At 41.0% G+C, this 23185-nt stretch overlaps 1 protein-coding gene across 2 annotated transcripts in view; it reads left to right on the forward strand.

The window, feature by feature from the left end:
- The window catches only part of B3GALT1 (beta-1,3-galactosyltransferase 1), a 504607-nt gene that overhangs the window by 456875 nt on the left and 24547 nt on the right, over positions 1-23185 (forward strand). For both annotated transcript variants that reach the window (XM_072751846.1, XM_072751847.1), the window contains exon 3: positions 9531-9656. The gene's annotated coding sequence lies outside the window, so the exon portion shown is untranslated. The remainder of the gene's footprint in view (positions 1-9530; positions 9657-23185) is intronic.

A 23185-nucleotide genomic window follows, 5' to 3' on the forward strand; every position in this document is an offset into this window, starting at 1 on the left:
TTATTCATGAGAGACACAGAGACACAGGCAGACACAGGCAGAGGGAGAGGCTCCCTCTCCATGCAGGGAGCCTGACGTGGGACTCGATCCCCAGACTCCAGGATCACACCCTGGGCCGAAGGCAGGCACTCAACTGCTGAGCCACCCAGGGATCCCCCCCGAAGAAGAACTTCTTAACATTTATAATGTGACTGCCCATAGGTAATTGCTGTGACTTTATAATCCACGGATTGAAAAATGGGAATAACAAAAATCTACAGTGAAGTCGACACTTTAAAATGAACTCACATTTTTCTCATCACTGAGTCATATGTACACATTTGAAAAAAATAATAGTACCTACATGTAAAAGACATGATTTATTTAGGCTGCAATGATTGGTGTGCAGATGGATTTTCAGATCAGATCACATGAGGAAATTAATTCATCATTGCTGCCCACGTGTCCACCAACCCCAAACACACACACACACACACACACACACACATACACACACACACCCCTCAGTTTGGGAACTAACAGCATCAGACTATAGAAACTCCATCAAGCAGGGAAGTTCATTTAAAACAAATCCTTAAAAGATTGCAGTGAAGCAACACTGTTCTAAATGGGTCATCACTTAATTTTTAGATATTTATGTGTTTTGAAGAGCAAATAGGCTTTCTATTCCAAAATAGCTCAATTACGTTTTGATTGCAACATCAGATTTTCCAAGGATCTTGGATCTCAAATACTGTAATCACTTATACATAAGTTGATAATTGCTTTACAAAAATAAAAACGGTTGCTGTGGTGGGGATATAGTGTGGGCATATGTGGTGTTTTCTCATCCTAGAGACCTCACAATGTACTTAGCTCTATCGATTTTGGAACACACGTTGTTTGAATCTGCATAATTTCAGGTACTGCATCTTCTAGGTAAGGAAGAGAAGACAAAGAGCTGATGTCTGTGCCCCTAGCAGGACCTTGTCCAGGGAGTATGGGGCCGGGTGAGGAGAGGGGGGTTTTGTGGCAGCTCACTCAGCTCTTTGACCTTTAGCAGGTAGCTAACTACACAGAGTTAAACCTGTGTAGTTAGCTTCATTCGCTTCCTGCACAAACGCTTAAGAAATGAAAGCATATACAGTTCATTTAACCAAAACTCCCCCAAGGAATACCTTTTTTGAAAAAAAGTACACTCAGAGTGACCTGTTTACACCCTCATTCCATCATATGTGTCACGATCCTGGAGTAGTGGGCAGTTCTAGGCAAGCATTTAGCCTGTGAAAGAACTTTTTTGCTTTAAAGCATATGAAGCCTTAAAGGCATATTTCACAAGTCCTTTTGGTACTTATTACCATTCTTTTCCAGGGGAAATGTATTACAAGGAGTACATGCACAGTTGCCGTGATTAGTGACTTTTCTCAAAATTTTTTTTTTAGTTTTCATTGAAAGAGAAAAATGAACGGATTGGTTTTTAGGAACCACCCTGAGAGGTGTTTAATGGAAGGAATAGATGGACTACATAAGGTACCATATCGTTGGGGCTAGCTACTATTGCACTAAGTGTAATGAATACAGGGAGAACCAGGTGATTCTTCATGTAACTTTCAACTGTAACATTGATCATTCCAGCTATCTGTGTACTACACAGCACATATTTGTTTATTGCCTACAGTTTAAGTAACATCCAGCTAAAATTGCTAAGCTCAGTAGGTCCCACTTCTTGCCCCACACAAAGAAAATAACACATAGATCCAAAGGCAGTTTATCAGATAATTTTTAAATAGAATTCCAGAGAGCTCTGCACATATTGCCAAAGGTCGTTGATTGTTATCTTTGAAGAAAAATAGTTTCTTTTCCTCTATCTGTCCAGTTAAAATGTACAGCTTCCTCCTTGAAAAGAAAATCGGGCAAAAACAGTAACACAAGAAGAAAACATGAGGGTGTAGCTCGCCCACCCTGTTCTCAGTGACAGAGTGGGCTGCCTAAATATCAAAGTTCAAGGCAAAAGAACAACAGTATGCAGCCCAGGTGATATTGCTGTCAAGGGCATGAGGTGTAGGTGGCTTCCAGGACCTTTAGGGAGCAGGGCATTATGGATATTAAAACTTAAAAAAAAACTAGCATTAATCAAAGTACTAGAATAAAACCGCATTCATGTAGCATAGTTGTAGTGAAAATTGTAAGCTTTCTCCTATGAACCTATTCTTTAGGTGTCTGACATTCAAATTTAGTCTTTCTATGAGATCATTAGTCTATAGGCTTCACCTATTTTTGTTTTCCAAATAAGAAGACTTGTGTTTTTTAACATGAGTTCTGTTTCCCTGACATCTCTAAACAGATTTCTTTTACCAGTTAGCCAAAGCGTGGACACTTTCACAGGGGTGGGTTTAAATCCTCATTCTTTTGGAAGGTCTGCTGAGGAAAATGTGCCCAATTTAGAAGTAACAGATGTGTGGCTTTTTGTGTTTTTTGGTTTTGTTTTTGCACATCTAAGTACCCAGCAAACCTAGGGTAAGAGAAGAGCTTTATGTTTCAGAAGAAAAAAATGACTCCTCCCACCCTAGACCTGTTGCTTGCCATGCCACAACTTCAGCACGTCTTGCTGATCTTAGGATATAGAAATCTCTCAGCCGTTAGAAACGACAAATACCCACCATTTGCTTCAATGTGGATGGAACTGGAGGGTCTTATGCTGAGTGAAGTAAGTCAATCGGAGAAGGACAAACATTGTATGTTCTCATTCATTTCGGGAATATAAATAATAGTGAAAGGGAATATAAGGGAAGGGAGAAGAAATGTGTGGGAAATATCAGAAAGGGAGACAGAACATAAAGACTGCTAACTCTGGGAAATGAACTAGGGGTGATGGAAGGGGGGGGAGGAGAGCGGGGGGTGGGGGTGAATGGGTGACGGGCACTGAGGGGGGCACTTGACGGGATGAGCACTGGGTGTTATTCTGTATGTTGGCAAATTGAACACCAATAAAAAAATAAATGTATTATTTAAAAAAAAGATGAAAAGTTAAAAAGTTAAAAAAAAAAAAAAGAATATAGAAATCTCCATTCAGGATGATCCATTAAGAGCAAAAGTGACCTCTCTGTAAGTCCCCACCCTCTGCAGAAGCTGCCATAGGTTCTCTGTCATGACTCTCTCTGGTCAATATGGTTGCTGGCATCTGCACTACATGTGCCTGGGTATGGTCGGGAACCTCTTAAATCAGGAGGAAGATCACTTTGCACCGACATGTCAAGTCAAGATGCTACCCTTTGAATTAAGAGGTGCTGTTGCTGCTTTGATTGTCTATAGAACATGCATTTTAGACTGTTGGTTTTGTTTGCTGTTTTTTTTTTAATAGTGGTGATGTATTTGTGCAGAAACTGGCCTATTCTTTCAACCATTATCTCTAGTGACAGATTCCATATCCATTCCTAAAAAGACTGATCTAGAATAAAATGCCTCTAGAAAAAGAAGAAAAAAGCAAAGCAACTACCCACAGATGGGTCACACTCAGTTCGCACTGGAACTAACTGGCTGCAGGCAGTCATGTTCAAATCAGTCATGTTCAAAACCAGCAATCATGTTCAAATTCCATGAGCTTACATGGCATGATTTATTATAACAGTATTTGCAAGATATGTGGAGCATGACCTGAAAAACTCCAGCAAGGCAGTAGTTGACTCAGTCAGTATGCAAGCTGTGCAGAATTTCTTTGCGGGTAAACTTTGGAATGGTCTTAATTTTCAGAATCAGCTTTGGCATCCATAAAGGCAGAGAAAAACACTGTAGCTAAAAGGTTTGACAGCCAAACTTAAACAAGGATCTATTCCGTTCTTCTCAGTTTGCTTCTTTTAAAGGTAAATTCATGTTGTACCAGAATCATTTGTGAAGCAACTCATCTATACAGGCTAAACTTTTTAAAGTAAACATACACTAGGACATTTGAGATTCCTGAAAAGTATCATGAAGTTATATCAAACTTTTGAAAAGCTCATAGTGTGCCAAATTTTGGAATTTCTTACTTAATAAGACTTTGAAGACAAACTTGGATTTTCTTTATTCTTCTTTAAATACCCAAGACCTAGTATGCGAATTGCTCTTAAAAGGAAAATAAAAATATTGTTGAACTGGTAAAAGACTGGCTCACGTGCATTTCAGCTTAAAATCAGAAAAAACAGGCCATGTAATTTGGGGCTCTGTGCTAAATTCCTTTATCCTCACAATATCCCCTGTTTGATTAACAGAAACATTAACTGCATTCATATTTTTCAGTCAGAACTAGTAGAGCTATTGCTCTTAATTTTCAGTATTCTGAACACGTCATCAAAAGAAAAATGCATTTGATCACACACCAAGGCCTATGCGTGCACACGCGCGCGCACACACACCCACACGCTGTTCAGCATCTATCTTCTATGCTTCAGTATCTCTGTTACTATACTTTGTTATCTGACTTTTTTTATCTTTCTCAAGAAGGATATGAGTTCTTTTGTATTTCCAGCTCCTAGTAGAATACCATAATAATAGAAAATACTCAAAGTAGTTTTGTTGAGTGAAACAGTAGGTATTACAGGAGAGGAATTAAGAAGCTGATTCTAGAATCCATAGTGTGGCCATAGCTGTATTTTATCAGTTCACCTAAGATCAAGGTTTTTTTTTTTTTTTTTAAGATCAAGGTATTGAGAGACTGAGCTCCTACCAAGTACAAGGCTCTGTGCTTAAGTTGTGATGTGTAAGATGGAGTGTGTGCCCAGTGATTTTATGTCGTGAAAGAACGGTTTTCGGAAACCTCACTTCCTCTCTGCTTTGATGCCTGTTACAGAAGTGTGATAGACGATGGAATAGAGATAGTCGATACTGAGTCACTTTTTAATCACTGAATTTTTGAATCATCCACACTTTTCTTATTGAGTTTCAAAATTCTAGCCTCATGCACTAAAATCATGACAAGTTCTCCTCCATTTGAAGTCTATTGTTCTTTCCTAAATCAGATGTCTAAGTGGTGTTTTGCAAAATCTGTGGCAACAAGATTTAGTGTAGGATATAGGGGCAAAGCTGAGAAGAGTTTCTGTATAATCTGTCTCTGCTTGTCAAATCTTGTGTCTCCCTAATCTTTTTCTGGTAAAGGACTCTAGAAGAAGAAAAAATTTCAATAGATATGCAGCCTTGTACAGAATGGTCCCCCTGAAACTTTCTGCTACCTCAGCCAATGGTGAAGTCTCTCACACTACTCTCTGAGTTTCCTAATGATGTTGGTATTTGCGAACAGAAATTGGCTTAGTTCATCTTTCCTAGAAAGTAACCATTTTTAAAAAGCTGGAATGCTTTTAATTGAAATTCTTCGTGTGGCTTGGTTAATACACTTAAAGTCTTTTCCCACCTTATGGTACACATCCTGAACTGCCTCCAGAAATATTTAATGACTTCATTAAACAAAGACATGCCACAGTTTTTATCATTCTACTTTATTAGCATGAATGACCATGTTTACGTATAAAGAAATGGAAGTACTTTTAAACCAAATCATTTCAGTTGTTTTGTTTTGTTTTTTCTAAGTATTTTATCCCAGATGTTGGATCATTGTCAGTGCTTGCTCCTTTGACAACTCTGTCACTTAGGCTCTGGCGGTCATATCAGGGAATAGTGTCTCGTAGGGTTTGTTCTGATTCTAAGGGAGCTCAATTGCCCCTTTCAGAAAGGCAACAAAAAAGATCACTGACAACGCAGCAGGGCTAGAAATCCTGGGGTTAGAATAGTACTCTGTGTAGAATAGGGAAGACCTAGCCTGCGGAAGTTACAGTAATCCAAGCTGGTGGTGGCACACATGGAACCATCCCTGCTCCAGCACTGCCTCACCGTGGGCTCAGGCCTCCTCGTGACTGCATCACAGCTCAACCTCTCCCACCCTTTCTTCCTTCCCTTCTCATCATGGCATGGGTGTTAGTCCCCAGAATACACCCCACTAAACTTCCTGCACAGATATCTCAGAGTCTCAAGGTCTGTTTCCCAGAAATCCAGCCTGTGAGAAGAGAAATGGAAAATTAAGTTCATGATCATTGAAACTTAGAGAGTGAGAACCCTGTTCTGTCTCCTAAATTCGTTAACTAATTAGATCACCTCTTACCTCCAGCTGGTTCCCGAACAACTCACAGAAATTACCTTGGTAAGTTAATAGGCAACTTTCTTCTGTCAGTCTTTATTCAAGTCCTTGGTTGCAGACAGACCACGCAAAAACCAGGATTACATGTGGCCAGATGTTGACATTAGAGATTCACGGTGCAAATCACTTCATTGCTGCAAAGAGGGCTGCAGCAAACCTGGGGAGACAGAGCCCCATATCCAGATAGTATCTACCTACTTTATCCTATTTTGTCATAAAATACTTGCTAGCTAACTCTCATGTGGAGACATACAAAGCAAATGTGATTCTTCAGACAAAAATGGCATGGACAGAATTTTCTTTATTTTTTTTTTTTAAGTAGGCTCCACACCCATTGTGGGGCTTGAACTCACAACTTGTCCACAGAACAAGAGACTGAGAGTTGCACACTCTACTCACTGAGCCAGCCAAGCATCCCCAGAATTCTTTTTTGCCATTTAAAGCTAAAAAAAAGAGAAGATATTAATGAGATATAATAGAATAATATACTAGCGTAGCTATATTTTTAAGCCTGGTAAAATTGTAACTTAGATTAAGAGGTGAGTGACAAATTTTTAGTCTAGGCAATTTCTCCAGAAAAACACAATTTGTATAGTCAATTTTCAATTATCTGCCCAAGGAGAAATAGCAATAATGGCAATTATCCAAAAGAGTAGATAATGAACAAATTCATTTCTATTTGACTTTGAAATATTGTTTTGTATTCCAAAACCAACATTTGGATGTGGATGCTTTTTAAATTCTGTAAAGTTGCTATGCCTAAACTTAAACACTAAAATTATATTTTAGAAATCAGATGGAAGAAAGTGGCTTATATTCTTCATCTTGCCTTGTATAGTACTTTCCTACTTTCTATATTATTGCTGAAAATAGATCTTATCCCTTAGGGTAATGTTACATTCATCCTAAAGACTATTTGCATCTATGTGTTTCCTATTTATATTTTCCTAGCACCTATGATAATTTAATATTTTGGTTGAATGGACAGCTTCCCTCTCTGCCCTTGCTTGGCTAAAGTTAATTATATTTATATTTTATGTGTATGTCCAAAAAAAAAAAACTAAACAGAATAAGTGGTCAAGATAAAGAGTTATATCCCAGTAAGACTTGAGATGTATGAATGCAAATATCTGCCCGTGGAAAATTGAGTTGGCCATATACACATTTTCCACACCTATTTTGGACCTGGTTTGGTCATTTTTCACTCAGTAAATGCTAAATTGTATACAAAGTTACCTGGCATTGGATCTGGCTCATGTTAGCCGTCAGTAACTGCTCATTTCATTTATTCCTTGCTTCCTTTTCTTCACTAATGTTTTATATAAGATGCTTCATATTAACACTTCATATACTTCAGTAAATACTTACGTTTTATTCCATTCTTTTTCTGTACAGAAAATATTCATTTGGGGGATCCCTGGGTGGCTCAGCGGTTTAGTGCCTTCCTTTGGGCCAAGACGTGATCCTGGAGTCCCAGGATCGAGTCCCACGTCGGCTTCCTGCATGGGGCCTGCTTCTCCTTCTGCCTGTGTCTCTGCCTCTGTGTGTGTGTGTGTGTATCTCATGAATAAATAAATAAAATCTTTATTTAAAAAAAAGATTCATTTTATACAAATAAGGAATTTTTTTTAAGGTGCTAAAGTAAAATCTTCAGGTGTTATTTTCCCAATGTCAATACCCACTATGTGTTTTAATTCCTAAGAGCTACCTCCATGGAATTTGATTTATCACTATTTTTCTTATGTTTTATTTATATAATTTCTTTTTTTTTTTTTTTTTATTATTTATATAATTTCTACCCCCAAGGTGGGGCTCAAACTCATGACCCTGAGATCAAGAGTCTCATGCTCTACTGACTGAACCAGCCAAGTGCCCCCAGGTTTACCACTATTCATCTGTTAAGGGCATAGCATTTTAAAGTTAAGCATGAGAGTTTATGCACACTAACAATTGACCACACACTCTCCTGTCTTACTCCCAGCCATGTGATACACTCCCATTCTAAACAGTACGTTTTTATATAAGGCAGATTTTATCAAGCATTCCAATGCTTTTGATTGGTTGCTTTAGGACTCCTTTAATAAGGTTTTGGTGTTTGACCAAAGCTGGCTTTCTTTCCCTTCAAAGATCTACATAGTATCTTCAGTTGAACCTGGCAAGGCACTGGAGAGGTGGGTTAAAAAAATGGCTAGACCTAGTTCCAAACACTGGCTCTGCTACCTACCAGGGGGATGTTAGACCAGAGACTGTCTCTCAAGGTCATGGTTTACTCTTTATTAAAATGAAGATAATAATATCAGATGAAGGGGCTTGTGGTGATGCTTACGGATAATAAATGTAGGCAAGTTAGTGCATGTTAGGCCTTCAAGAAATGTTCGTATGTGTTACAGATGCTAACATTTACTGAGCACCTACCTTGTGCAAATACCACTCTAGGCATTTTCTCTGTATTGATTCATTTACACCTCAGTACACCTCTGTGATTCAGGGAGTGGTATCACTGTTCTATACATGTGACCTAGAGGGCTTAAGGCACGGTAAGCAGCTGAGTCTGTATTACAGCCCATTCCCTACGCTTAGCCGCCACACAACATTGCCTCTTGTGTAGACAGAGCAGCCTTTTAGCAGCAACAGGAGCCAGCAGGTGAATTGGGGGGACCCCCTCATGCCTCTGCCCATACCCCTAGCACTGCCATTCTTCACATCTGGCCACACCGCTTAAACACCACCCCAAACACACCTACAATCAGAGTATGATTTCCTAGGAGGGACCATTCTATTTTAGTCACCCAGCTTTACCCAGACCTCATCCCAGGACATGAACGGTGAGAACAGAAAATTATGCCTCTTGATATAAAGCTTGGGACCCAAGACTCAGGTCAACTGAAGGCTGCTTCTAACTGGCCTCCAGTGTGTCATTTAAAGATCTGCTCAGATTCAGCCAGTCTCAGGGGTCACCGTGAACGTGAAAGGTTGTGAGCAAAAGGTCAGATACTTGAGCACACAAGCCCCAGCTCTGCCACTAAGTAGCTGAGTCCCTGGCCCCCTGAAGTCCTTCTGCCTCCCCCCCGGAACCCTTCCACAGCCCTGCCATTCCCTGTTGTCCCACCCCCGGCCTGCCCCTCATCTGTGCCACTCGCCTGGGCTTGTAGGTGTCTGGGCTGCCATCCTAGGACCAGCTCTAAACCTCCCTTTGTTCATTTATTCATATTTTTCTCATGTGATCCACCTGTGTTCAGTGCTCACCCAGACACCATTCTGTGTATTGTACTTAGAGCCTACATACAAGCCTTTTGGCTTTTAAGGGGCAGAACTTGGTTTGCATTTCTCAGAGGCTGATTAATCTCCATCGTTTCTAAAGTTTTCTCCCCTCGGGCTATCTACACAGGATCCTGCGGTTTGCTAAGCAGCAGCTTCTCCTGGCACAACTCCCCGCAAATCAGACGAACAGAGACGATGCCTCGCGCCCTGCACCTGCATTAAGAAGAGGTCCACAGCAGGCTTGGCCCAACAGGTAAGAGAAGGCATTGCTCAGTTATGCAGTCCATCCCTGGGGGAAAATACCAGCAATTCTATAAAAGCAGAAATCAACATCTAAGGACTAATGAGGAGAGAGAAAAGTGTGGTTTGGGGCTTTCGTTTCTGTTTATGTGCTCTACCATGTGATTACCCTTGCCATGAGCCATGAAGTAACCCCTGTTCCTGTATGATCTGGGAGAAAAAAAAATGAAAGCTAAAAAAAGAATGGCCTTTTTAAAAAAATTCATATTTACAAGTGCCTACAAAACCTTTGACTGATTTTAGTGGTGGCCTCTTTTAAGACGAAACATCGGGGAACTAAATATATGCCTTAGGTGACCTGAGACAATGCCTATTTAAAAATCCATTTCTCCAAGGCTATAGCTAATTGATTCTTGAAACTTCTTTGCCGAAATAACCTTGTCCCACAGGCAATTGTGCTTCAATTATTTCTTATTTCGCTTGAAAATAATAGTCTTTTTATATAGAAAATGATGGAATAGTTATAAAAAGTGTCCAAAATAACAAGTAATCGTTAAAATATTTTTATTTAAAGTGATAAACTCAAGACAAATACTCAGAATATTCCTTTCCATGCTTATTGCCCTAAATAGAGTGCTAATAAGTCTATAGAAATGATTGCAGACTTCCTGGATGTGACTCAGGGAAAGAAGCCCCACACTGGCACCAGGAGACTTGAATCATACTTTTCTCTCTTCCACCATCACCTCTGTGCTTTGGGATGATAATTACAGTTTCCTTGTGCATGATTTCAGACTGCCTGAATTTCAGACTAGATTTCAGACTAAATGCTAGCCTCAGTTTGACCATGAGATACTGTGAGTGGGGGTGGGGGGTAGCTTTAAGCTTATTCCCTGCAAAGTCATCTGCCTAAAGCAAATTCAACAAAATGCCAGTTCACTGAATTCCTTTCTTCTTTTCATTATTTACAAAACTTACAGCAATTGGCACTGGGTGTGTTGGGGTTTACCACCTTTGGGGATTTCTATGAGATTTTAATGGATAGTTTTCCAGTTCGCTTCATAACAGCATTTGAAGGAATACGGAGTTTGTCTTAGCCTTAGCCTCGGCTGTTAATGCAGGGAGAGGATCCTCTGATAAAGAGTGAGAGGCACCAGCACACAGCCAAAAAGGATACTAAGAGATGTGACATTAACACCATAAGGATTCCCCAAACTCAGGACAAATATATCTGGTATTTCAATATACTAGGCAGAGTGACCATGTAGGGGAACTCTTCCATGGAATGAGCCCGCATTGTGGTCCTTCCTCTGAGGGGCCTTATAGTTCAATGGAAGAAAAAGATTAGAACAATAGCAGGAAATTAGCAAATAATACAATTGCAAATTGTGATAAGCACTATGGAAAAATAAAAGGAATGCTCAGACAGTGAAGAGCTAGACCTGACTTTAGAAGGTAGTCAGGACAGGTGTGGGAGGCTAGAGGGCTGCTCCCAGTCCCTCCCCTTTCCAGGCCTGTGACATGATTGCATTGCCTCATTCCCCAGGAGATTCCAGGGGTCATGGGGTTTGGTCTGGCCAATCACTTGTGCTTGGGAACAGCATGTGTCTCTTCCATGCTGGAGCATCTAATTAATGTTACTCTAGCTCCCTGTCCCTGTCCCTGTGGCATTCTGACCAGGGATGTGGTCCAAGATGTGGTGGCTCCCTTCACCTGGGACTTGTGTGACCCCAGAGAACAAAGCCACCTCAGCCAGCCCACACTGGACATGCATGTAGCATGAGCAAGCATGTAGCATGAGCAAACAACAAACTTTAATTTCTTACGCCACAGAGATATGGAAGCTTTTTGTTAACATAGCTTAACGGGGACAATCCTGACTATTACAAGAGGCATTTCTAAAGAGGCAGAAAGATGATTTATAGAGACTTTAAGACAAGAGGCTTTGAGCATGGCTAGTTCACAGAATTGAAAGAAGGTCAATATGGCTGGATTAGAGTAAGTCAGGAAGAAGTAGCAAATAATCTTTAGAGTTCCTTCTACTCTCTCAACTCTTGCCTGTTCTGTCTCTAAAGCCGTTCTGATATTTATATTCCTGGCAATGCTTGGAGATAGATTAAGTAGCTGACTTTAAATGCTTTTGATTTGTTTACACAAATCAAACTCTCATAGTTTATCTCTTGCCTCTGGATTATGATCGTTTTTTATCAAGAACTTTGCATGTGGGCTATTGATATGATAATGCAATCCTAATGCCCTCTCAGGAGCTGAGGCCTCTATCTTTTCAGTCAGTTGGAAGATGCACTTGAGTATATAGGCCATTCATGGCTGAGCTGAGGCCTGGGATGGGAAGCCCACGGCATTTCGCAATTGAATCATATGTAATATTGTGTGATTTTTAAGCTCTCAGCTTTTCATATCAATTTCTAATATTCTGGCAACAGAATCTAGGGAAAAGCCCAAACTTTCATGGGACTCATCATAGCTCCTTTAATGTATATGTATGAGAGATTGTCTTTTGCACTGAAGATCTTGTTCGAAAACAAAACAAAAACCCCTTAGCAAAAAGCAAATTGCCGGAGATGCAGTTTATCTTCTTTGGAAGAAAAGAAGAGCTGAGTCAGCCCTCCTGGGATTTGACAACTAAGGTATTTCTTTATCCTTGACACTGCTCAGATAGAGCCCCAGATATTATAACTGCCTTTATTGAAGTTTGGTAGATTTAGAGGAAATACATCCAGCTGATATTAGAGTCATTCTTGTACAGTTCTTAAAGTCTTAAGGATTTTTTTATTGAGGTGAATGAAATCCTGCTTAAGAAAAAGAAAAGCAGGAGAAAGGAAGGGAAATGGATCTAAAATAAAAACAGGGTCGTTAAAATAGGCTCAGTGCTAAGTATTTTCATATGTAGTATTATCCCCATACATGAGAAAGTAGCCTTGAAAGGTTACAATCATCCAGCCAATGAGTGAAGACCAAGGAAGGGATGGGAGTTTTTCCCCTCCAAAGACCCTTCTCTTTCCTCTCTGCTACTTAGACTAGAGTGTGAAAGTCTCCCTATACCATCACCACAGTCATGTCCAAAGTAGCCCAGCCTTGCATTTCTATGATCTCCAGAGTTGTGCTCTAAAAGATATATACTGCATCACTCTTCAATTATTACATATCTAGATTCAGAAGAGCCTCTAAATGGAGCTGGTTGTAATAAGTTGTGCTCTGCTAATTGTACATCTTCCCTTTGTTCAGCCTCATCCTGTATAATTAGCACAGTCTTGAAAATAGAAGTTTCCCATTACATTAAAGTTCTTACACAGCACACCCTCTAATTATTTCATATTTTCACATTAGGGATAAGATCCTCATGGTGGAGGGAGGTAATTCTGTTTGTTATTTAATTACTTATAGAAGGAGTAGAGGAAAACGAGGAAAAAGAGATTATTAAAATAATTTCTGGGCAGCCCTGTTGGTGCAGCGGTTTGGCGCCGCCTGCAGCCTGGGGTGTGATCCTGGAGACCCGGGATCGAGTCCCACATCGGGCTCCCTGCATGGAGCCTGCTTCTCCCTCTGCCTGTGTCTCTGCCTCTCTCTCTCTGTGTCTATGAATAAATAAAAATCTTTAAAAAAATAATTTCTACTTGATTCTGAGTTATATACACAGAGACCAAGGCACAGGCATATATTTCTCTCATACCCCCATTCTATCCTGGCTTCTCACATCACCATTTTTGGCACTGGTCTCAGTTAAAACCATTAGGATCTCTTTCTATTAAGGACTTACCTTTCCTTTAAGATCCACTCAAAATCCTCTTCCCCACTGGTCTTTATGATATTCACCATTAAAATTAAAATTAATATTAAGCTCTCATCTTCCCATCTGCCAGGGCACTTTGTACTAATCTTAAAGCATGTTTCTGCTTTGTATTATGGGGATGGAGCTAGGATGAAGATGGCTGCTGACTCACTCAGATATATTTTCTCTCTTTTCTTCCTGGGCATATAACTATACAGCATTTCCTTTTCTTCTTTAGAATTGGGTATGACCACATGGTGACTTTCTCACAATGGAATATGAATGGAAGTGATGTGCTTCATTTAGGGACCAGGATTTTAAGGAAGTAGGTGTGCCTTCTCCCTGCTTAATCTCCCCTGATGCTGTCTGGGGCCCTCAAGGATGGGAGGAGCCAGGCTCCTAGATGACCAGGTGGAAAGCTATCTGGCCAAGTGGGAACACCCCCATTAGGTCATTACACAAATAAGAAATAACTATCAATAAGGCTCAGATATTTAGGGTTTATTTGTTATAGCAGCTATATAGGCTTACCTAACACAGTGTGTGCATGTTTGTAAGCATGAGTCTATGTGTGTGTGACTCCCTCTGTTTTAGAAGCCCTAGAAGGACTGGGACAAAAGACAATCATCCTTCACTGTGAGAAAAATTAAACTAAATAGCTGCCTTATTTAGAAATGGAGCAGATGGTCAACAAAATGAAGAGTGGAGGGTACTCTGAAACATCTCTACCATTGGGGATGCCATTTTCTCATTTGCAAGCAACTGTAAGGACTTTCATAAATTATCTCATAGGTAACTAGAGTGTAGAATGAAATGCATTCTATATGCCATGCAGTCTTCTCACAGTGCTGATCAATAACAGACCTGGCCTCATCTCACTCCAAGTACACAGTCCAGTGGGAGACCAAGTACCCACCAAGTCTTCACACTACTGAAGAAGCACTCAGCTTCCCACCCAGGTTCTCAGGTTCTTCATCTTTAGAAAAGAAGAAGAATATTACTTGCTTCTCAGTTTTTGTACTTTTTAATTACATAATATTTAAATAAAATGTCAAGCATGATGCTTGACACTTGAACTTGATAAACATTCAATAAATCTTAGCTATTATTATTTGTATTGGTTTAGGTAAATAATATAAGATTATATAACAAAAAATCTGAGCAGACTGAGGGAAAGGTATATGGAACACAATTTCTCTTCACAGTGACTCCTAACCTGAGAGTTGAGAGGCTGGGAATAATGTTCCACATTTTTAAAAATACAAACAGTGTGTGCAAAGGACCAGCGATGTGAGGAAGCATTTTTAAAGACTTGAAAAAGAGGGATCCCTGGGTGGCTCAGTGGTTTGGCGCCTGCCTTTGGCCCAAGGCGTGATCCTGGAGACCCGGGAAATAAAATATTTTTAAAAAAATAAAGACTTGAAAAAGAGTAAGAGTAGCAGGAATATAGAGAGCGAGGAGGAAACACTGCAGAATGAGATAATTTAAGCCTTGGGAACCACCTTGTTGTAGTCATCTAAGTCTCTTCCTAAGTGCAGTAGAAAGTCACTGAATGGTTTCAAACAGGTTGTAGCATAGAATGACATGATCAGCTATGTCTTTTAGAAAGATCACTGTGGCTATGAAGAAAAAAAAAGATTGAAGGGAAACAGAGAATGCGCTCTGGAAAGACTGTAGGACCAAACTAAGAATACGCACAGAGAGGTCAGGCAGTAGTAGTGGGGATGGAGGGAAGTAAAGCTAGGAGAAGTTTCTGCAGTGACACTGGCAGGAATTGGTGATGGATTAGGTGTGAGATAAAGAAGAGAGCACTGTTCAGAATGGCTCCAGGTCTTTCACCTGGTTGTGGAAACATTGGGGAGAGATAGGCAACCCTGAAAGAGGATCAGGATTGCAAAATGATGAATTTACCTTTATACATGCAACAGTCAGATGCTCCTCAGAAATCCAAGAACACATGCCAAGTATATGGTTGGATATTTGGGACCAGAGTTTCATAAGTATATCTGAGCTAGAGTGTAAATTTAAGAGTTATTGGCATATGGCTAGCACCTTAGGCCATGGGCAGGAAAAATTTGCTTAGGAAATAAGCAAGGGGTACCTGGGTGCCTCAGTGGTTAAGCATCTGACTCTTGATTTCTGCTCAGGTCATGATCTCGGGGTCGGGAAATTAGGCCCTACATTGGGCTCTGCACTGGGCGTGGAGCCTGGTTAAGATCCCCTCTCTCCCTCTCTGCCCTTCCCCCACTACCACTTTCTCTTCCTCAAGAAAAAAAAAATAGGCAAAACTTAGACTGAAAGGAAAAGGGGGGTGTATATATAAGAGGATTTTATTTTAAGGACTGTATAAGCTTGGTGAGTGAAATCTAAGAGGGGAGGCCAGCAGGATGTAGGCCCAGGAAAGAATTACAGTTGGAATCCCCAGGCATTCTACCGGAAAACCAGAAGTAGCAGGCAGTGCAGATGAAGTCTGAAATTGTCTGCTGGAGAACTCCCTCTTGCTCAGGGAAGATGCACCTTTTGTTCTATTCAGGCTTTCATCTAGTTGGAGGAGCCCTACCCCGTCCCATCCCCCACCACATTACAGACAAATCTGCTTTCCCCAAAGTCCACTGGCATAAATGTAAATCTCATCTAAAACACCCTCACAGGAACAGCCAGCATAATGTTTGATCACATATCTGGGCACCAGGGCCCAGCCAAGTTGACCTGTAAAATTAACCATCACAAAAACATGAAAGTAAAAAGGAAAACCAGACAGAGTGACTATTTCCCAGGTTCTGAACTAGGTGCTGGGAATACAGCTTATATTGTGGTTTACAGTGTGAACCTGGGAGTCAGATAGCCTGGGTTTGAGTGCGGACTTTGTGGTTGACTTGCCTTGTGACCTTAGGAGCCTTTAGGGAAGTGGACTGGCCTAGACTGGCACCGAGCTGAGATGGAATGAACAAGATGGAGCTAAGTAGGTCCAGCTGTGCACAGTGGAGGGCTGAGGAGCAGGGAGCCAGGCATGCTCTCTGCAAATGACACTCGCCCCTGCTCTCTCTCTGGCCACAGAATGGCAGTTTCCCTTCATTGCATGGCAGCTGCCCAAGTTTGCTTTTCTGATGCTGTGTTTGTTTCTGGCCTTGGATGCACTATAACCAAAGGCCTTCCTGAGCTGTGCTTTAGCCACTGAACAGACTAGGATGGAAACCAGAACATTATACAATGTTTGGTTGAAAAGAGTGAAAAAGAGAAGTCCTAAGGGCAGGAGTTGGGGTTAGGGTTGGCCACCTCACAGTGCTCTGTCCTGGGATTTGGGGGCAAGTATTCTCAGTAAATTCTACTGAGCCCTGGAGAGATAGCACAGAGAGATCTTAAAGCACAATAAAGACTTTTCCAGACAGCAAACATGTGGCTATCCAGAGTACTTGCTCCCTTCCCTTTCCTCCTAGGCTAGCTTGTTCTTAGCTCTCTGAGTATGATTAAGTAAGGACATATTTTCCAGTCGCTTCAGCAAATATTTATTCAGCTGTGTGCAAGGCGCCATGCTCTCTCACTGGGCTGTGACATGTGTAACACATCTTTGGCTCCCTGACACCTAGGACAGAGCAGGAAAGTAGGGGGTACTCTATAGATGTTGGTCAAATGAATTAGCATAAACCATAAAGTAATAAGGCATTTATTTAGAAAATGCCCTATAATATGATATGGTCAACAAATCTTTCTACACTGAAAAAATCTACATGAGATCCCACAAATGGCTTCTTGTACCTTTCCTTTTTTTTTTTTTTTTTATGATAGTCACAGAGAGAGAGAGAGAGAGAGAGAAAGAGTGAGAGAGAGAGAGAGGCAGAGACACAGGCAGAGGGAGAAGCAGGCTCCATGCAGGGAGCCCAACGTGGAACTTGATCCCGGGTCCCCAGGATCCCGCCCTGGGCTGAAGGCATCACTAAACCGCTGAGCCACCTGGGCTGCCCTGATTAAAATATTTCTAATATTAATTTATTTATATCACATTCATATTAGATTTCTAATGTAACAGATATACAAAGTGTTATGTATAAAGTTGGAGCAGAACAGAAGAGCCAAGTCTTGCCCCACTTGATTAGTTTCACTTTTAGGCTGCAGAGGCCTCTGACCTCCCCTTCATCATCCCCACTCTACTCAAGTCTCATTTGCTGCCTTTCCTCCTCCTCTGTTTCCTTCTCCACTAGCCTCACGGCCACCAGTCCCCCAGCTGAGACTCATCCATTGACTGAGTGGGTCTGGGAGAACCATCCTCAGCCTTGAGGGAGGAAGGCAAGAGAGAACAGGAAATAGAAAGAGAAGATATAGGAAGTAAGTGTTCTGAAGGGAGGTAGAGATCCCAAGCAGGAGAAAGGAAGAGGTGAGTGGTTGAGGGGTGAGCAAGGAGAGAGCACAGCAGGACAGCCAGCTCCTTCAGGTGAGAAAATGGGAAAGGTAGGAGAAAGGGCTACAGGTTAGATAGGGCCTGCAGAGTCTTTGGGGAGGTGAGGATATGGGAAAGAAATCTCTAGAGAGTGCTGATGATTTTTTTTTATATGAAGAAAAAGATTTTTCCAGCCAAGCTCTGCATTTGAGTGGGAATCATGTTGACAAACAACCAGATCCTTTCTCTCTGTTGTTCTCATCAATCACCACCTGGAAGTCTTGTCCCAGGGAAATGCCGTCAAGGACTAAGCCAAAGGAAATTCTCTGGAGCCCTTGCCTCTTGAGCAGCCTCCTGAATGACAAGCCTCACCAAGGCCAGGCTTTTTTTACAGAGCAGAGAGCAGGGGTCAGTAGTGGGCAGGCCCTTAGCCAAACCTACCACTGCCCAGATTTGGATGAGGATATATATGAAGCTGGAATGGGGTGGAGTAGGGTTCAAGTCACTTAAAAGCAAATAAATAAACATTTTGGTCAGAAAGGAAGAGCATAAACATATGCAAGTGATTCCCAGCCTTCGGTGAAATGCTATCAAGATTTCTTTCAACTGAGGAGTTTGTATATTCGTTGATTTCCAACTTACCCATAGTTTTATACCATCCGTATCAATATGGGTACGTTGTTCTACACATCTGAAGAGGATGCTGCCGGTAGTGATTTTCCTAGATATACCTGGATTTAGTTGAAAAGGCTGGTGCACATCTAGCAGTCTCCTTTGTTGCACAAAAAGTTGTTTTCAAACTGTAGCTGTTTGAAAATATATACCATTAAAACCAAGGGTTTGAAGGAAAAGTAAACAAGCGCTTCTTAACCTTTATTTTCACAAACAAGAGATTCGATTGCTTTGATTTTAAATTAACAAATCAAGACGTCAATTTGATTAAAGACACATGCACCACCTAATTGATTTGTTGACTGCACTGACTCTTGGCTTGAAGAGGCAGCATGGTGTGATGAAAAGAGAAGTGGCTTGGGAGCCAGGCAGCCTGGGCATGGGTTTGGGCTCCACTACACACACACCCGTAAGAATCTGGGTGACCTCTGAGCCTCAGGACACTCGTACCTACATCCTGAATTCCAGCGATAATCAAATGAGATAACGTGGGTAGAAATAAGCTTGCACACTAGAAAATTCTGTACAAAATTCAGTTTTTACTATCGATAACTGTCACATAACCCTAAAGCCCAATATTCATCAATCCTTTGAAAAACTGACACTATATTTGATGCACTTACTCATGGGAAGACTCCCGTGTGTGACAATTCCTGTCCTTCTCCTGAGTCATATTCCCTAATAGTTTTCAGCAGTGCCCTCTCTTACCAATTTAATTCAGCACTACTGACAATAATAAGCCCAACTACTGCTGCAGTTAATAGAAATTCTCCTTTAAATGAAGTGCATCTGCTGTGACATCTGTTTAAAACCCATGGAGAAGAGTCAGTGTTCACCAGCAAATTGAGTAATTACTATGTAATTACACTATAAATTGTGCAGTCATTGATTTGCTCTCAAAATTCATATCTTTTGGACATACTCAATATGAAAAACACCTGGGTTCTTCCAAAATGTGCAGATATGTTCTTAAAATGGTCAATACAAGGATTTGAGCTAAACACCTGTGGCCCAAAAATTAGAGTATTATCTCTAGAAGAGATAAAGTGCTGTAGGGAAAGGGATTAAAGTGTGGAAGGAGACGTTAATAGAGTGAGAAAGAAAGGGGAGGGATATTTTGAAGGCAAATTATCTAAGTGCTTTCTCAGTCATTTCATAAGAGCTGTGAAATTGCTAAGCCTTGCTGGCAGGAGAAATCACAGGAAAAAGAGAGTTCAGAGATGCAAGATTTCACCTGTTCAGAGAAGAGCCCATCACTCTTTGGACACTATTTGGATGTTAGGAAACTTGTACCATATGTAGAGAGTACAGGAATTAATGATTCAAGAGAGAGTATCTGACAGTCCTTAATTTTTTTTAAAGATTGTATATATTCATAGAGACAAAGAGAGAGAGGCAGAGACACAGGCAGAGGGAGAAGCGGACTCCATACAGGAAGCCTGATGTGGGACTCCATCCCGGGTCTCCAGGATCACACCCCAGGCTGCAGGCAGCAGTAAACCGCTGTGCCACCAGGGCTGCCCCTGACAGTCCTTTATAACCACCCAGATTTAAATAATAAAAACTGAGATCTAATAGTATACTGACTGGTTACAAAACATGGCTCTATGGTGCTTCCTCTAAATCCACTTTTTAAAAAGCCAAACAATAGATATTTATTAGCCACATACTTTGAGTATGTAATACATACAAAGCTATGTTCTCGTAACAACACAGAATATAAATAAATAAGGCAGCATCACAGTTGGTGGAGGGAAGGCCGCCTTTGACCCTGGCTGACTCAGTTGAATCCTGGATCTCCCCGGTAGCTGTTGGGTTGAGCCATATGAAGCTGCAGAACTGAGTTCAACTATTTTTAAGCTACATGGTGGTGGAAGTTTTATGTGGTTTGACCAAAAAGAATGGGAAAAAATCTCTTAGGTACTCTAGGCTCCAGTTTCTTCATTGCTAAAAAGGAGGATGATTGAGAATTGGAAAGAATGTTGTCAGAAGATGTTTATAACAAACATCCATGTTAATGTTTAGAAAAAGTTTATGGTGGGGCACCTGGGTGCCTCAGCTGGTTAGGCATCCAACCCTTGATTTGGACTCGGGTCATGACCACAGAGTCATGGGATTGGGCCCCAGCCTCGGGCTCCATGGGCAGCAGGGAGAATGCATGAGATTCTCACCCTTTGCTCCACCCCCACCACACATGCATACACACTCTCTCTTTCTAAAATAAATAAATAAATCGTTTTTTAAAAAGAAAAGAAAAGTTTATAGTAAGAGGAATGTAGAAAGGTCCTACACTTGGTCCTCCCAGAGAGTGTACTAAACAATATCAGCTAAGACAATGTTGCAGGGACGCCTGGGTGGTTCGGTGGTTGAGCATCTGCCTTTAGCTCAGGTGGCGATCCCAGGGTCATGGGATTGAGTTCTGCATCGGGCTCCCCAAGGGGAGCCTGCTTCTCCCTCCGCCTATGTCTCTGCCTCTGTGTCTCTTGTGAATAAATAAACAAACAAACAAATAAATAAAATCTTTAAAAAAAACAATATTGCAAAAGTCAAAGTTGTGGGAGTCTCCCTTCTGATCACTGTATTTTAAAATAGAAATTACAACACTGTCTTAACTTTGCTGCTGTGCCCACTGTATAGGAATGGTGTTGCTTAGTACATTCTCTGGGAGGACCAAGAGTGGGAGAAAAAATTGCACTAACTACTTAATGTTATGGATTTTATTAAAATGACAGGATCCATTTGTTGGAAAAGACATTCGATGCTTCTCGTAAACATGCAGTTATATGTCCAGTCTCTAAAACCAAAATTCTGTGCCAAAGAGCCACCTTCAAGAAACAGCATATTAAAATCAAGTGACTCTGCAATTACATTAACGCGGTTCAATTTTAATAGCATACTGCTCTGCAAGCTATATGTTCCTCCACAGTCTTCAAAGGGTACGTCCTATCAAGGGATGGGATGCAATTTTACAAAAATGAAGTTAAGAAAACGCACGCCAAACCAACCAGTCACCATCGTCATCATCAGTTTCTTTCCTTTGTGGGAGTGGGGGGGAGCAGCTGCACTTAGCAGCATCAGAGGTGGCGGCAGGGGAAGAGCCAGTGCCATCAGTCAATTTGCTAAGTAGAGACAAGAAGCAAGTTCAGTGGAGCAGAAAGGTCTCTGCCTCTGCGGAGTTGATGGAGAGAAGGAATGTGATTGGTTTCTTAAGGGGCAGGCAGAGGGGCGATGTGTAATTTTGCCTCCCCTCACTAAACATGCCCGTCTATCAGAGATGAATCAACACCTTAGATTACACATTATGCAAATGACGGTCGCAGTTTGGCACCTAACGCAGTCTCCTGCCAGAGTTTCGATTCACTCCCACTGTTGTCCGTGAAAACTGAAAATAAGCATGTCCCCCTTTCCTTCCTTGGCTTCCTTGTCCTTGAAATATAGCTTCCTCTAAGCCCCACAGCTCAGAGGCTAAGCTACATGGCAGATGGCTGTGTCTCCTTGCAGAGGTTATGAGCTCAAAACTCCCAGACTAGGAAATTAATTTAACAGAAACAAAAATAGAAGGACCAATGACCCTTGCAGATCAAACATTGAGGCTCTCAGAGAAATTCAGTTCTTTAAACAAAATTCAGAAAGATCCTGACGATGTGTCAGCACCAATGAGTCAGGTAAAAACCATACCCAAAGGTCACTATTTTCTGATTTGCTCATTGAAAGGTGACACTGGAACAATGAATGGAATGACTATGTGGGATATAAACTTTTTTGTGCCACCATTGAAAAGGACATGTCTTTTTTTTTTTTTTTTTTTGAAAAGGACATGTCTTAATATGGAGAAAGGAAAGCTGAAAGTTCTGATCTGTCTTCATGTAAATACTATAAAAGAAATTGATTTGACCGTCTCCCACCAAGTCCCAGGGTAACACTGGAAGATATGTGCTGAAATTATAGGAATAGCAGATCTGTACATGAAAAATGATACCTTTAAGTGAATATGATCAGATCCTAGTACAAACTCCCAAGGGAAATTCTAAAAAGTCTCTTCCTATAGCTCCTAAGAAACATCTGTATCCAAAATGCTATGATTGATCCCTGGGGTAGATGATTCTTAAGACTACTTCCAACATTGAATTTAAAACTGTAGGGATGAGGACACCTGGATGGCTCAGAGGTTCAGCACCTGCCTTCCACCCAGGGCATGATCCTGGTGTCCCAGATCAAGTCCCACATTGGGTCCCTGCAAGCCTGCTTCTCCCTCTGCCTGTGTCTCTGCTTCTTTCTCTGTGTGTCTCATAAATAAATAAATAAAATCTTTTTTAAAAAACTGTAAGGAGTAAGGATTAAATCAGAATTTTTAACAAAATCAAGCTCCATGTTGGACTTCTGTATCAGTGAAGGGTTAATTCTGTGGTAATGATTAACTAAAAAGAGAACTTTTCTGAACAAAATATGGTATATTGATCTCCATTTCAGAAGCACTCTAACCCAGGTCAGAATTCAAAAATAAAAAAGAACTGGGTCAGGGCAATGGTATTCTTGTGGGTCATAGGATCTTTAAATCGACTCGGACTAAAAGGAGCCTCCACTTTGTACCTTTGTATGAAGGCTGAGTGCATGGCACTGTGTTCCGTGTAAACATTCATGCCCCCAGTAGAAAACTAAACTTGAAGTCAAAAACGATGGTACCCAAACGAAGTCTAGATTTTTC

Source organism: Vulpes vulpes, chromosome 3 (assembly GCF_048418805.1).
Source record: "Vulpes vulpes isolate BD-2025 chromosome 3, VulVul3, whole genome shotgun sequence".
In the NCBI taxonomy this organism is placed as follows: Eukaryota; Metazoa; Chordata; class Mammalia; order Carnivora; family Canidae; genus Vulpes; species Vulpes vulpes.